The sequence below is a fragment of the Aethalodelphis obliquidens genome, unplaced genomic scaffold (genome assembly GCF_003676395.1).
Source record: "Aethalodelphis obliquidens isolate GAN/ISIS:26980383/991018 unplaced genomic scaffold, ASM367639v1 scaffold74, whole genome shotgun sequence".
Classification (NCBI taxonomy): Eukaryota; Metazoa; Chordata; class Mammalia; order Artiodactyla; family Delphinidae; genus Aethalodelphis; species Aethalodelphis obliquidens.
This window is the reverse complement of record NW_020838018.1, coordinates 8,603,355-8,620,013: the sequence shown is the minus strand read 5'-3', so window position 1 is coordinate 8,620,013 and position 16,659 is coordinate 8,603,355. Positions and strand designations below refer to the sequence as shown.

Below are 16,659 nucleotides of genomic sequence, written 5' to 3'. Positions count from 1 at the left end.
TCTCGATCTTTGCCTCCATTCTTTTTCCAAGGTCCTGGATCATCTTCACTATCATTATTCTGCATTCTTTTTCTGGAAGGTTGCCTATCTCCACTTCATTTAGTTGTTTTTCTGGGGTTTTATCTTGTTCCTTCATCTGGTACAAAGTCCTCTGCCTTTTCATTTTGTCTATCTTTCTGTGAATGTGGTTTTCCTTCCATAGGCTGCAAATTGTAGTTCATCTTTCTTCTCGAAAATTTCTATTTTAATATTTCATTTTTTAATCTACCTGAAATTTGTTCTGGGTAAATTATGGTGTTAAAATCCAGTTTTATTTTTACATATGGAAATTCAGTTATCCTGGCAGCACTTATTGGATAGTCTGCTCTTTCTCCATTGACTTCAAATGTCACTTCTGTCATGTAAGGAAGTTTGAATAAGCAAATAATATTACTGAATGTCTGCCATGGAAAACTGCTTAGAGCACACTCTTGTAGGTTTTCTGAGATTCTGCCCCTTTCATGACTTGAGCTATTTTAAAACTCCATAAACTGTAGATAATGATGTAGATAACTAAAAACAATGCTGAATAATTCTTGTCTATAAACATGTAAGTAAATTCTGTGTGATGGAGGTTCATTTGATTTCCCTTGCCCATTGCATGTTCATTTCAATATTGCTGATCAATCAATGTGTCTATTCTTTGGCTTGCCTTTGAACCAGGTATAAGGGCTTAACAATTCCCTCATTAATAATGAGTTAAATAAAATTTTTAACATATGTTTGTATCTGTGTGGGAGTGATGATTTTCCCTTTTTTGAAAATTATCCTTTAGCAGTCATATATCTAGGACATCTAGCTTTAAGAAAACCCAAAGATAAACGATTGTTAGGTAGCAATTATTCACTTATATAAGCTCTTCCCACACGAGCAGTTACAATGGGATCCAATTCACAAGTGTTTAGACTCTTTCTTTAGGGGCACAGACCTGAGTACAGAGGCATGTTTTTTGCTTATAACAGTGTTCTGGGTGGCCAGGGGGAAAGAAACCAAAGAGGATACATATTCTGATATGTCTCATCCGTATTATAAGGAAACTTTCCAACATTGAGATGGTGGTAGAATCAACACTGAGCATCTGGAATGAAGGTGCCTGACTCAACAAGGCAGAAGATATGAGCTTTCTAGAAGTTTCCATCCACCCATGCATTCCTCAACAAATATTCACTGAGTGCCCACAAGTGCTGTGCTCAGTGCTACATGCAATGAATCAAGAAGTAAAAAAAGTCTCTTCAGCCTGGTTGAAATGTATTTCCTAACTCCAAAGGTGGAACTCACCCCTCGGTCCCTACAAAGAAAGATGTGATGGGATCAGATATGAAGAAGTAAGAGGATACGAGAGAAGTGACTTGGATCTGAGTACGTCAAAGAGCAAGTTGTAGTGCTGCCTCCTGTCCCAGCCCCAGGAGGGGCTGTACTGAGAACTTCTATCTCTCCCGCTGCAGGCAGGGGCACGTGGTCCCGGCTGGTAGAGCAGGGCTGGTGTCCTTCTTGCCACGCTGTGCTCTCGAGGCCATCATCTGTGAGGCCGACTGGCAGTCCTACCAAGGAAAACCTACTTCCAGGGCCCCTGTGGGAAGCCGTGGTGTCATCTGTTTACAGTCTAAGGACCACAGGCTCTACTAATTTAGGAAAAAATCTGGTGACCAAAGAAAGTCTCATTACTGAGTGGCATTTCCCTGGGGAACCCAAGCCCCTCAAAAGGTAGTTTTCCCAAGACCCCTGCCAATGCAAAGACATAGTACCTCAAGGAATATGAACCCTGCTTGAGAAGGCAGACATGTACAGATGAAAGTCAAACAGACATGCCAGCTTAAGGGATGTAGGTCTGGAGGAGCACTCAAGGAAAACTTGCAGCAGGAAACAGCCATGAGGTGGGCATTAAAGAGAGGTCAGATTTGAGAATAGGGTAAAGGAGGACATTCCCAGGGCAGAGTAGAGTGGAGTCCCCAGAACAGGTGGGGAGTAAGCCAGAGGAGTCCCAGAGGCAGGCGGTGGTGGGGAACCTGACTGTTGGGGGATGTTATTTCTCACACATGAGCGTAGGGCCTGGAGCGAGTCTTCCCTTCCTGAGAGGGGGAGGTTGGAGTTGGCCCCCTGGAGCAGAGCTCCTTTCTTGGACAACCAGGATATCCCCCGAAAGCCCCTCATTTCAGAAGCCTGTCCCTCTCACATGTGTCAAAAAATACCCAGGCTGTGTGTGTGGATGGGCCGGGCCCCCATCCAGCCTCTCAGGAAGGTGCCTTTCTTCCCATCAGACTGCTTTCCTCTCCTACAGGATAGACCAGGGAGGCCCCTGGAAGCCTGGAGGGGACGTTGAAAGTGGAACACAAAGTTTGGCAGAGGGATGAAGTCAGTGAAATCAAACACGGCCTTATTCACATGCTGTCTGGGGTCATCTGACAGACAGAAACACCAAATCCCAGTTCTCAGGGTTGGAAAGGGTGGGTTAGGAGCATATTGAGGGAAAGAGCAGAGGCCTAGAGTCAGCATGGCTGGCTTCAAATCCAGCCCACCATTTACCAGCTGTGTACCCTGGGCAAGGTTCTCATGCTATCTGTGCCTCAGTTTCCTTGTCTGAAAAATGGGGCTATCACTTCATACCTCATGAAGTCCCTGTGAGGATAAAAGGGGATAACACACAGAGCAAATGTAGAACAGCTGGCAAAGGCTCAGCAGAGGTAAGTTAATATTAATCCAGTGTGTTCTTGAATATTTGCAAGCAGAATCATTTTTCTAAAGATACATATATATTTTCAATATATTATCCAAATATATTATGTATCAAATATATACTTACAATTTCCAGGAGAAAGGGGCATACCATACCACCTGGGGAAGCACCAGGGTTGATCGGGAAGCAGAACGCATAAGGGGAATGCATGGTCCAGAGCCTTTATTGTGCTTTCCATGGGAAGAAAGGGATAAGGCAGGTTAAACAGCTGAACAAGCTTAGATTAGGTCATTGGAATAACGTCGGCAGACTCTGTGTATGAGGTGGTCTCTTGTTGTCTGGTACTTGGCTCTGGGGTGATTTAGGGCAGGCAAAATACTGGCTTGGTGGGTGAGAGTTGGATAAAGGAGGTGGTTGGGGGTATAGATTGGAGGTTGGTCGGTTTGTATGTGAAAGATGTGCTTCAACGCAAGTTATTCACTCTCTCTAGGAATCAGTTAACTCTGGGAGGGGCATCCCTCCCCAAGACCCCCAAGATGTCAAACCATCACAAAATGCCTAAAACAAAACACGTGGTTAACATCTTCCTCTTTAACCTAGGCATGTTTCTATGGCCGAACTCAGCACACTGTTGTCAGTTTTGTTGTTTGTTTTGATGTTTATTATCCTCCTTGCTCAGCTGTGAGTTCATGAAGGTCAGGGTCTGCATCTTGTGCATCTTTGTACTTTCGGCATCTGTCAAGTGCCTGACACCAGTCTATACAGCGATTCTTTGACCTGGCTGGTCACTAGACTCCCATGAGAAGCATCGATAAAAATATCGATGCCTACGCCTTACCCTCAGAGATTCAAACTTAATTCATCTGGGGTGTATAAGTTTCCACTGACTCCTTGAATTTCCTGGGAGGACGTTTCCAGAAAGAAACCCTGGCTGTGGACCCAGATGTGGTCATTTAAAACACAGCGGGAAACCCAGATCCTTCAAGCCAGGGAATTGCCTGGATGTAGTTGCCCATTACAGGAGCGTCCACTGCCCATTTTGGTAGAACATTACCTGCCAGACACTGAGTTGGCAGGCCTGGCAGACCATGGCCTTGAACCAGTGTTGTTGTTCTGTGGTTCCAGGCTGCACTCACTGTGGAAGGTGCCCTTGCTCCACCCCAAGCAAGGGTCCTAATCCCGCCTCTCTGCTGTCCGTGTCTCTGAGCCTTTGGCTCTAAGCAGTCAGATGCTGTTTGTCTCTCTCAGGGACTCTGGTCTCTATGGTTTCCTTCCATCCCTCTGCACCTTTCTCTTTGTGTATCCCCAGTGCATCCCTAGTGCCTCTTCTGCCAGCTTTACAGTGTATCTTGAAAGGTAAGAGAATCATCTCTGTGATTTCCACTGTTTTCTGTAGAGTCCTTGGAAGGAGGAATGCCAGAAAGCCCACCCAGTCTTATTTTCCTATTCTCTCCCACCCTACGTATTAGCTCCTCCCTGGAATTCCTTGGAACTTTCTCCAACTGCCTCCCCAACGACCAACCACTGCCTCCTCCGCTGGCTACTCCAGGAGCCTTCCCTATACTCCCAATCCCTGAACACCGCCAGACCCTGATCGCCTTAAGGGCCCATACGCTAGGGCATCCTGGAGGGAGCTTGCTCCCCACCTTCTCCAGCCCAGAAACCTGCCAGGATTGCTCGCTCCCCTGCAGCCATCACCACCCAACAGCTCCCACACTGCTCCGAGTAGGTGACAGTGCTCTTCTCCCCTATGTGGGGTATGAGGTGTGAGGTAGGGACTTTCCATAAGGACCTTCTAGAGCGACAGAGAGACAGAGAGAAGGGAGAGGCCTCAAGGATGAGAACTGTGGCCTGGAGAACTGAAGGGAATGCATGTTTAGGGTGGAATTTCTGTATGATTTGAAGCTGTTCTTCAAGGAGTTTCTATGCTTGTCTCTGAGCATCCAACATTTATCTAACTTTCCTAGAAAGGACTCTTTGGTACATTTCTCACTCCTGGAGTTCTGGACTGGGAACTAGCATTACTAATGGGATTAGCATTACTGATTTAGTTCATTCAGGCCTTACGGAGGAAGTAAGTAACAGACTCAGAAAGTTTCCTTCCTTTGTGGGGTCCTGATTTCCTCTTCCATGGGAAGAAGTATCCCCATTTCCTCCCATCTTTAAACGTGGGAAGAATTGGAGACTGGAACTATTTGCGAAAGGAGGGGGCCAGGTAAATACGCAGCTCTGGTGGGCTCTAAGCTCACTTCTCACCTCCATGAGGAGAAACAAAATTTTCAACCTTCCAAGGGTACCATGGCAGCAAATGAACCTGAAAGACGCCACCGTTTCATAACACATCTGGGACCTTCCATTCTGTGGATGGAGTGATTCATTAGTATGTACTATATATGGCTAAAGAAATGGGCTTATTAGGTCAATGGTTGGTTGCTGAAACCAGCAGCCTGGGGCTCTTGGAAAGGAGAACTTGTGTCACTGGAATGAAGTGGCCCAGGCCCCTAGCTTCCAGCGAGAGGTCTAGCAGGTCCTTGGATAAGAGGAGTGGTTGGGGCAGAGCTAACCACTGGGCTTTTCTCACGGACACTCCATTAGTCCCCTCACTCTTGGGAAATGTAACTGCTAGAAAATACAGCTGTGGAGCTCTCCCTGCCACTGCCCCCAGGCCCTGCTCTCTGTCACCACCACCAACTCCTATATCTTCAGCTTGATAAGTTAAAGATCTCTAATACAAAATGTGATGGAAGGAAAGCAAGCGTTCTTAAAATAACAAGAAAAAGATACACATTTTGAAACTTTTGCTTGTTTGTTTTACCTGCCTTGGGTCTTTGTTGCTGCGCACGGGCTTTTCTTTAGTTGCAGCGAGCAGGGGCTACTCTTCGTTGCAGTGTGCAGGCTTCTCATTGGGTGGCTTCTCTTGTTGCAGAGCAGGGGCTCTAGGTGCGCGGGCTTCAGTAGTTGTAGCACTCGGGCTCAGTAGTTGTGGCTCGTGGGCTCTAGAGCGCAGACTCAGTAGTTGTGGTGCACGGGCTTAGTTGCTCCACGGCATGTGGGATCTTCCCTGAGCAGGGCTCAAACCCGTGCCACCTGCATTGGCAGGCAGATTCTTAACCACTGCAGCACCAGAGAAGCCCACATTTTGATACTTTTACGTTCCAAGACAATTTCCAAATTGGTCATCTGAAGTGAAGGGCGCATGAAAAGCAACGGATAGTAGCTGATAACTAAAAGATGGTCCAAGTGCATTTTGAGAGTCTGTGGAGTTCTTTCCTGTTCTCCTAATATGAAGAACAGCAAAAGGTCAGCATAATCTGTTCACAATGTATTGTTTATAACTGTGTGTGCTTGTTTATTTCCAGCATCTACTATGTGCAAAGTACCGTGGGGAACGCAGAGACAATTGGGGCCCTCACGGGATGAAATATATGCACAGAGAACTAGAGTAGAAGGAAGATACTGATGACTGCTATCAAGAAAGGAACAGGGCTTCCCTGGTGGCGCAGTGGTTGAGAGTCTGCCTGCCGATGCAGGGGACACGGGTTCGTGCCCCGGTCCGGGAAGATCCCACATGCCGCGGAGCGGCTGGGCCCGTGAGCCATGGCCGCTGAGCCTGCGTGTCCGGAACCTGTGCTCTACAATGGGAGAAGCCACAGCGGTGGGAGGCCCGCGTACCGCAAAAAAAAAAAAAAAAGAGAGAGAGAAACAAACTGCCCTGGTGCACAAGTGAGACCCAGATTAATAGAGGTGGAGGTGGGGCCTTCAGGAAGTCTATATCCACCCCGCCCTCCCTTATTCTCTTCCTTCTTTAAGTGGTAATTGAGCATCTGCTGTTTCCCAGGCACCGTGCTAGGTGCTAGACACAGCAATTCACAGGATACATATGGTCCCTCCCCCGTAAAATAACAGACCAACACACGTAAATGGCAAATAAAAATGGTCTGATAATACCATCATGGTGGAAGTATTGCAGATACTGGATGTAGATATGAGAGGATACCCAAGAAGTTTCCCCGAAGGAAGCGACGTTTAAATAACACCTGAAGGGTGAGCAGAAGTTAGCCATATGGATCATGGGGCAGGAGAGAATGGCACTCCTTGCAGAGAGAATAGCTTCTGCAAAGGCCTTAGGGTGGGGAGAGCATAGCTGACTGGGAGGATGGACAGCAGTCTACACAGGCTGATTAAGTTGTCCATACAGTGAGGAAAATGGATTAGGTCAGTGTTTCAAAAGTGGGCTCTATAGAACACTAGGTCCTTGGATTTGTGTTTATATAAACAGGCATGTGTGTGCACACACTTGTGTTAAAATATACGTAACATACAATTTACCATTTTAACCATTTGAAGTGTACAATTCAGTGGCATTAATTAAATTTACAATGTTATGCAACCATCACCACTATGTATTTCTAAAACACTTATTACAGAAAAGAAAATTTGTAACCATTAAGCAATAACTCCCCATTCTCATAGCCCCTGGAAATTATCATTTTGCTATGAATTTGATAACTCCAGGTACTTCGTATCGGTGGAATCCCACAGTATTTGTCTTTTTTGTCACTGGCTTATTCCACTTGGCAAAGTGTCTTCAGGGTTCAACCATACTGTATCGTATGTCAGAGTCTCCTTCCTTTTATGGCTGAATAATATTTCATTATATGTGTACACTACATTTTGTTTATCTATTAACCTGTTGATTGATGCATGGGTCATTTTCACTTTTTGACTGCAATGAACACTGGCATACAAGTATCTGTTTCAGTCCCTGCTTTAAATTCCTGTGTGTATATGTCCAGGAGTAGAATTGCTGGATCATAAGGTAGTTCTATGTTTAGCTTTTTGAGGAACGACTAAACTGTTTTCCACAGTGGCTACACCATTTCCCATTCCTACCAGCAATGTGCAAGAGTTCCAATTTCTTCACATGCTCTATAACACCTGTTGTTTTCTCTGTGTGTTTGTGTATCTGTGTCTGTATGTGTTTAGCAATAGCCATCCTAATGGGTATGAAGTGGTATCTCATTGTGGTTTTGATTTGCATTTCCCTAATGACTAGAGATGTTGAGCATTTTCTCATGTGTTTATTGGCCATTTGTATATCTTCTTTGGAGAAACATCTAATCAGGTATTTTGCACAATTTTTAATTGTTTACTTTGCTGTTTTTGAGTTGTAGGAGTTCTTTCTATATTCTGGTATTAAGCCTTATCAGACCTATGATTTGCAAATATTTTCTCTCATTCTGCAGTTGTCTTTTCACTGTCTTGATAGAATTCTTTGATGCTAAAAGTTTTTAATTTTGATGAAGTCCAATGTACTTATTTTTTACTTTGTTGTCTGTGTTTTTGGTGTCATATCCAAGAAATTATTGACAAATCCAATATTATAAAGCTTTCCCCTATGTTTTCTTCTAACAGTTTCATAGTGTTAGCTCTTACATTTAGGTCTTCGATCCTTTTTGAGTTAATGTGTGTGTATAGTGGATGGTAAGGGTCCAACATCATTCTTTTGCATGTGGCTATCCAGTTGTTTCAGCACCATTTACTGAAAAGACTGTCCTTTCCCCATGGTCTTGGCACCCTTGTTGAAAATCATCTCACCACATATGCAAGGGTTTATTTCTGGGCTCTCTATTCTATTCCACTGGTCTATATATCTGTCTTTATGCCAGTTCCACTTTGTTTTGATTACCCCAGTTTTGTACTAACATTTGAAATCAGGAGCTGTGAATCCTCCAACTTTATTCTTCTTTTCAGTATCGTTTTGGTTATTCAGGGTCCCTTGGGATTCCATATGCATTTTAGAATGGATTTTTCTATTTCTGTGAAAAATGTCATTGGTATTTTGATAGGGATTGCATTGAATCTACAGATCACTTTGGGTAGTATGGACATCCTAACAACATTAAAACTTCCAATCCATGAACACAGAATTTATTTCCATTAATTTGTGTCTTCTTTAATTTCTTTCAGTAACATTTTGTAATTTTCAGTGTACAAGTCTTTCTCCTCCTTGGTTAGGTTAATTCCTCAGTATTTCATCTTTCTGATGGTATTCTAAATGGATTTTTTTTCCTAATTTCTGTTTCGATTGTTTAATGTATAGAAATGCAACTGATTTTTGTGTGTTGAGCTCATATCCTGCAACTTTGCTGAATTCACTCTGAATCATTAGAGTTTTCTACGTATAAAATTGTGTCATCTGACAATAGAGATAATTTTCCTTCTTCCTTTTCAATATTCCTTTTATTTCTTTTTTTTTTTCATGTAATTGTTCTGGCTAGAACTTCTAAGAGTATGTTGAATAGTAGTGGTAAAAGTGAGCATCCTTATCGTCATGGTCTGAAATGTGTTCTCCAAAAATTCATATATCAAAGCCCTAACCACATTCAGTACCTCAGAATGTGACTATATTTTGAGGTAGAGCCTTTAAAGAAGCGATTAAGATAAAATAAGACCATTAGGATAGGCCCTAATCCAATATGACTAACATCCTGTAAGAAGAGGAAATTTGAACACACAAAGCAACACAAGGGTTGCACACACACCGAGAAAAAACCATGTGAAGACACAGTGAGAAAAATAAATATTTGCAAGCCAAGAGGTCTCAGGAGAAACCACCTTTGCTGACGCCTTGATCTTAAACTTCCAACCCCCAGAACTATAACAAAATAAATTTCTATTTTTTAAGCGACCCAGTCTGTGATATTTTGCTATGGCATCCCTGGCAAGGTAATACATTTGTTTTTGTTTGTTTAATATTTATATCTTTTTTTTTTTTTTTGGCTGCGTTGGATCTTTGTTGATGCACGCGGGCTTTCTCTAGTTGTGGCGAGTGGGGGCTACTCTTCGTTGCAGTGTCTGGGCTTCTCATTGCGGTGGCTTCTCTTGTTGCGGAGCACAGGATCTAGGCAAGCAGGCTTCAGTAGTTGTGGCACACGGGCTCAGTAGTTGTGGCTCACGGCTTAGTTGCTCCGCGGCATGTGGGATCTTCCCGGACCAGGGCTCAAACCTGTGTCCCCTGCATTGGCAGGCAGATTCTTAACCACTGCGCCACCACAGAAGCCCAATATATTTGTTTTGTTCCTGATCTTCAGGGAAAATTTTTCAGTCTTCCACCATTGAGTATGATGTTAGCTATGGGTATTTCATATATGGCCTTTATCATATTGAATGAGGATGTTTCCTTCTCTTCCTAGTTTGTTGAGTGTTTTTATCAAAAAAAGGTGTTGAATTTTATCAAATCCTTTTTCTGCATCAATTGAGATAATCATGTGGCTTTTCCCTTTATTCTGTTAATGTGATATTATGTGATATTAATGTGATATTAACAGAATAAACACAATTACATTGACTGATTGTGGTAGTACATTGATTGACATTTGTATGTTGAAACATTCTTGCATTCCAGAAATAAATCTCACTTGTTTATGTTGTATAATGCTTTTAATATGCTTCTGAATGCAATTTGCTAGGATTTTTACATCAGTATTCATAAAGAATATTGGGCCATAGTTCTCCTTTCTTAAAGTGTCTTTGGTTTTGGTATCAGGATAATGCTGGCCTCATAGAATGACTTAGGAAGTGCTCCCTCCACCTTAATTTTTTGGAAGTTTGTAGTGACATGTTTTTATTTCCTTCTCATTTCCTTTCATGTATATCCTATAGATATATTTTGTGGTTACCATGGGAATTATATATAATGTCCTAAAGTTATAACAATTTAATTTGAATGAATACCAAATTAACTTCAATCACATACAAAAACTCTACTCCTGGGTAACTATACCCCCCACTTTGTGTTATTGATGTCACTAATTACATCTTTATATGTCTGTTCACTAACATATAACTATAATTACTTTTGTGTATTTGTCTTTTAAATCCTATACTTTTAAAAAGTGGAATTACAAACAAAAATTATAATAATACTGGCTTTTATGTTTGCCCATGTATTTACCCCTACTTTAGATCTTTATATCTTCGTCTACTGTCTATTGTCCTTTCATTTCAACCTGAAGGACTCTTGTTAACCACTTCTTGCAGGGAAACTCTATAGGTAATGGATTTCCTCAGTTTTCGTTTATCTAAGAATGTCTTAATTTCTCTCTCATTTTGAAGGACAGTTTTGCTGGATATAGAATTCTCAGTTGACAGTTTTTTCTTTAAATATCTTAAATATATCATCCAAATGTCTTCTGGCCTCCAAGATTTCTGCTGAGAAATCAGTTAATAATCTTATTGAGGATCCCTTGTGCATGACAAGTCCCTTCTCTCTTGCTGCTTTCAAAATCCTATTTTTGTCTTTCAACAGTTTGGTTATGCGTCTTGGTATGGGTCTCTCTTAGTTTATCCTGCTTGAAGTTTTTTGAGCTTCTTGTATTTGTAGATTCATGGACTTCATTGAATTTAGGAAGTTTTGGGCCATTATTTCTTCAAATAATCTCTCTGGCCCTTCTCTCTCTTTCTCCTGGGACTCTCATCATGCATATATTGGTCTGTTTGATAGTGTCCCATAGTTCTTATGCTCTGTTTACATTTCTTCATTCTTTTTTCTTCCTGCTATTCAGACTCAATAATTTCTATTTTCCTATTTTCAAATTCACTGATGTTTTTCTCTCTGCTAAAAAATGCTACCAAACCCCTCTAGTAAATTGATCATTTCAGTTAATTTTCAGCTCCAGAATTTGTTTTGTTCCATTTTATAATTTTTTATATTTTTGCTGATATTTTGATTTTGTTCATATATTATTGTCCCGATTTTCTGTAATTCTTTGTCCATATTTTCCTTTAGCTCTTTGAGTATATTTAAGACAGTTATTTTAAACTCTTTGTCTAATATGTCTGATGTATGAACTTCCTCAGCAACAGTTTGTGTCAACCTACTTTATTCCTTTGAATGGGCTTTGTTTTCCTGTACCTTGTGATTTCTTTTGTTGTTGTTGTTGAAAACCGGGCATTTAAATGAAACAAGCACCTCTCCCAGTCTTTTAAGAGTGCCTATGTGCCAGAGAAGTCCTCACTGATTAGCTGGGTATGCTCTAGGTCTAGGGATCAGCCCAAGGTGAAAACTTAAGGTCTTCTCAGGTCTTTTCTGAGCATGTGTCTTGCCTGGACCTGCATGTGGCTTTTTCAATTCCCCCACATATACAGCTGTTTTTGAATGTCTTAATTTCCCCAAGAGTCTCATCCTAGCTTCTGCTTGGGGCCTTAGATTGCCTTTTATGTGTATTCACCCATAATCTCTTGCCCCAGGTGTCTGTGGATCTGTAGTTTCCCTGCAGCTTTTGTGAACAATGCCCACTCCTTATCCCCTCTGAGATCTGAGTTAGGCAAAACAGAAACTAGTCCTTTAGACAATTCCTTGATAGGTTAGAACACTGCAATAAGGTCTTCTCTGCTCCCTCTGATTTGAGGGAGAAAACTGGTAACTGGGTTGCAGTCTCCTCCAAAGCAAGACTGAACTATGCCAAAGAGGGGGTGGGGCAAATGCAAGTGAACACGTCATGCAATTTTCTACTACTTTGAAAGTAGCTTTTTCTTTTCTTTCTTTCTTTTTTTTTTTTCCAAACTCCTAATTTATCCCCCTCCATCCCCTTTGGCAACCATAAGTTTGTTTTCTATGTCTGTGAGTCTATTTCTGTTTTATAAATAAATTCATTTGTATCATTTTTTTAGTTTCCACATATAGGTGATATCATATGATATTTGTCTTTATCTGGCTTACTTCACTTAGTATGTTAATCTCTAGGTCCATCCATGTTGCTGTAAATGGCATTATTTCATTCTTTTTTATGGCTAAGTAATATTCCATTGTGTATATATACCACATCTTCTTTATCCATTCATCTGTTGATGGACCCTTATGTTGCTTCCACATCTTGGCAATTGTTAATAGTGCTGCAATGAACATTGGGGTGCATGTATATTTTCAAATTATGTTTTTCTCCAGATATATGTTCAGGAGTGGGATTGTGGGATCATATGGTAGCTCTATTTTTAGTTTTTTAAGGAACCTCCATACTATTCTCCATAGTGGCTGTACCAATTTACATTCCCACCAAGAGTGTAGGAGGGTTCCTTTTTCTACACACCCTCCCTAGCATTTATTATTTGTAGATATTTTGATGATGGCCATTTGACTGGTGTGAGGTAATACCTCATTGTAGTTTTGATTTGTATTCCTCTAATAATTAGCAATGTTGAGCACCTTTTCATATGTTTTGTGTCCAACTGTATGTCTTCATTGGAGAAATGTCTGTTTAGATCTTCTGCCCATTTTTTATTGGGTTGTTTGCTTATTTTGATATTGAACTGTATGAGCTGTTTGTATATTTTGGAGATTAATCCCCTGTCGTTCGCATCATTTGCAAATATTTTCTCTCTTTCTGTAGGTTATCTCTTTGCTTTGTTTATGGTTTCCTTTGTTGTGCAAAAGCTTTTAATTTTAATTAAGCCCCATTTTTTAATTTTTGTTTTTATTTCCATTACTCTAGGAGGCAGATCCAAAAAGATATTGCTGTGATTTATGTCAGAGTGTTTTGCCTATGTTTTCCTCTAGGAGTTTTACAGTATCTGGTTTTATTTTTAGGTCTTTAATCCATTTTGAGTTTATTTTTGTGTATGGTGTTAGAGAATTCTAATTTCATTCTTTTACATATAGCTGTCCAGTTTTCCCAGCACCACTTATTGAAGAGACTGTCTTTTCTCCATTATATATTCTTGCCTCCTTTGTTGTAGATTAATTGACCATAGGTGCATGGGTTTATTTCTGGGCTTTCTATCCTGTTCCACTGACCTATATTTCTGTTTTTGTGCCAGCACCATACTGTTTTGATGACTGTAGCTTTGTAGTATAGTCTGAGGTCAGGGAGCCTGATTCCTCCAGCCCCATTTTTCTTTCTCAAGATTGCTTTGGCTATTCAGGGTATTTGGTGTTTCCATACAAATTTAAAAGTTTTTTTTTCCAGTTCTGTGAAAAATGCCATTGGTAATTTGATAGGAATTGCATTGAATCTGTAGATTGCTTGGAGTAGTATAGTCATTTTCACAATATTGATTCTTCCAATCCAGGAACATGGTATATCTCTCCATCTGTTTATATCATCTTTAATTTCTTTCATCAGTGTCTTATAGTTTCTGCATACAAGTCTTTTGTCTCCCTAGGTAGGTTTATTCCTAGGTATTTTATTCTTTTTGTTGCAGTTGTAAATGGGAGTGTTTCCTTAATTTCTCTTTCAAATTTTTCATCATTAGTGTATAGGAATGCAAGAGATTTCTGTGCATTAATTTTGTATCCCGCAACTTTACCAAATTCATTGATTAGCTCTAGTAGTTTTCTGGTGGCATCTTTAGGATTCTCTCTATATAGTATCATGTCATCTGCACACAGTGACAGCTTTACTTCCTAGTCCATCATTTTGCATATGTTACCTGGATTGTTTTTATTTAGTTAGGTTTTTGTTTGTTTATTTTGGCTGCTCCAGGTCTTAGTTTTGGCATGCAGGATCTTCATTGAGACATGCAGAATCTTTAGTTGCAGCATGCAGACTTCTTCGTTGTGGCCTTCGTACTTCTGAGTTGCAGCATGCATGCAGGATCTAGTTCCCTGACCAGAGATCAAACCCAGGCCCCCTGCATTGCAAGTGTGGAGTCTTATCCACTGGACCACCAAGAAAGCCCCTGAATTTTTCTTTTTAAAGATTTATTTATTTATTTATTTATTATTTTATTTTTGGTTGCGTTGGGTCTTAGTTGTGGTATGCGGGATCTTCATTGAGGCATGTAGGATCTTTCTTTGTGGCACGCGGGCTTCTCTCTAGTTGCGGCGTGCAGGTTTTCTCTTCTCTAGTTGTGGCATGCAGGCTCCAGGGCATGTGGGCTCTGTAGTTGTGGCACACAGGGTGAGAGCACGTGGACTCTGTAGTTTGTGACACATGGGCTCTCTCACTGAGGTGCGTGAGCTCAGTAGTTTTGGCATGTGGGCTTAGTTGCCCCACGGCATGTGGGATCTTAGTTCCCTGACCAGGGATCGAACCCACATCCCCTGCATTGTGAGGTGGATTCTTTACCACTGGACCCCCAGGGAAGTCCCCCTTGGATTGTTTTTTAAACAGCTTTATTGAGACATGTTACACATATTACACAATTCACCAAATTGTATGTATGTATAAGTTAAATGTGTATAATTTAATGGTTTTTAAAGTGTATAATTCAACAGTTTTTAGTGTATTTACAGATGTGTGAAACCATCACCACAGTCCACTTTAGAACACTGTCGTCACCTCCAAAAGACACTTCATACCTTTTAGCTATCACCCCTACCTTCCCCATTAACGCACCCACCCGCCCCCAGATTTAAGCTAATCAACTTTCTCTCCCTATATATTTCCCTACTCTGGTTATTTCATATAAATGGAATCATGCAATATGTAGTCTTTTGTGACTGGCTTCTTTCACTTAGCACAGTGTTTTTCCTCATCCCTTTGCACCAGGCTCTGTAGAAGGTGTAAAGTACCAAGAAGATAAGTGGGAGTGGGGAGCAGCAAGGGTGCAGAGTGGAGCAGGTAGACCCTTGGACTGGTCCAAAATTGGAGTTACACTCAACAGCCAAAACACGAGGGTAAGGAGGTAGCAATATAGATGTTGGCAAGTGAATAGTAGAAATGAACGTTCCCAGGACCCAGGCACCAACATAGATAAGGAGAAAGGAGAGTGGTTAAAAGACTGAAGTTCAGAATGAGATGGAAGACTAGATGCAGTGGGAGTAACAAAATGAGTGACTAGGAAGGAGAAGAGGTTGTCATCAGAATGGCTGCTTGAATTTAAGATTTTTGGCATGGAATGGTTTCAGTGATGACAGTGTCTAAGAAGTCGTCATGGGAAGAGAGTCTGGAGGTGTTGGAAGAGGTGACCCATAGATATAGATGTCACCCAGGGTCGATAGCAAGACTTGGAGCAGGAAACAAAGTCCCCATGCCAAGTAGCAATGTCTTCAGTGAACAAGGAGTGGTAGGAAGGCAGATGACACTGATTAGAAGTATTTCAGATGGAATAAGCCCCATGAAGTTTAGATTTTGACAAGAAGGCTGAGAGATCATGGTCTAGAAGCACCAAAGGGGAGTGGGGGTGCTCATTGACCTTACCTCCCAAACCTGAGATACATGGAGAAGCAGCTTCTCAAGGGGACAGGGAGGCTCTGGTTATGGCAGTAGGTGGAGGTAAAGGGGTTTCAGTGGGGAAAGCAAAGTCCTTTCAGCAAACGGTGTTGGAACAAGTGGATAGCTACATGCAAAAGAATGAAATTGGAACTTTACCTAACACCAGATGCAAAAAATAAGTCAATGGACCGACGATGTAAATGTAAGAGCCAAGACTGTAAAACTCTTAGAAGAAAACATAGGAGTTAAGTTTCATAACACTGGCTTTGGCAACGATTTGTTGCATATGACCCCAAAAGCATGGAGAACAAAAGAAAAAATAGATAAATTGGACTTCATCAAATTTAAAAACTTTGTGTATCAAAGTACACTATAAAGAAAAGAAAAAGAATGGGAGAAAATATTTACAAATCAAATATCCAACGAGGGTCCACAGTTCTGACACCAGTTCTAATGTGTGAGTTTTTCCCCCACACCAAACAATTCTCTGACACCATCTGGGTATCCTACAGTTCAACTCAATTCTGATGCTTCTTACCTGAAGATAGCATCAGCTCTCACAGGTTAAAGGCTCAGTTCTACAAGACTTCGCCCCAACTTCTGGTGCCAATCAAAATCCAGGTTGTCACCTGGGCTTCCGACCTACAGGGTATAGGTTAGGGGTTCCAACGACCCCTTCTTGGGTTTAATTAATTTGCTAGGGCGGCTCACAAAACTCAGAGAAACATTTTACTTACTAGATTACAAGTTTATCACGAAAGGATATAACTCAGGAACAGCCTCAGATAC

The 16,659-nt window shown here is 41.3% G+C and overlaps 1 protein-coding gene across 1 annotated transcript in view; it reads left to right on the top strand.

Annotated features, from left to right (window-relative positions):
* The first annotated feature begins 4,208 nt into the window (after positions 1-4,208).
* The window catches only part of PEBP4 (phosphatidylethanolamine binding protein 4), a 229,915-nt gene continuing 217,464 nt past the window's right edge, over positions 4,209-16,659 (top strand). The window contains exon 1 of the mRNA XM_027091967.1: positions 4,209-4,438. The gene's annotated coding sequence lies outside the window, so the exon portion shown is untranslated. The remainder of the gene's footprint in view (positions 4,439-16,659) is intronic.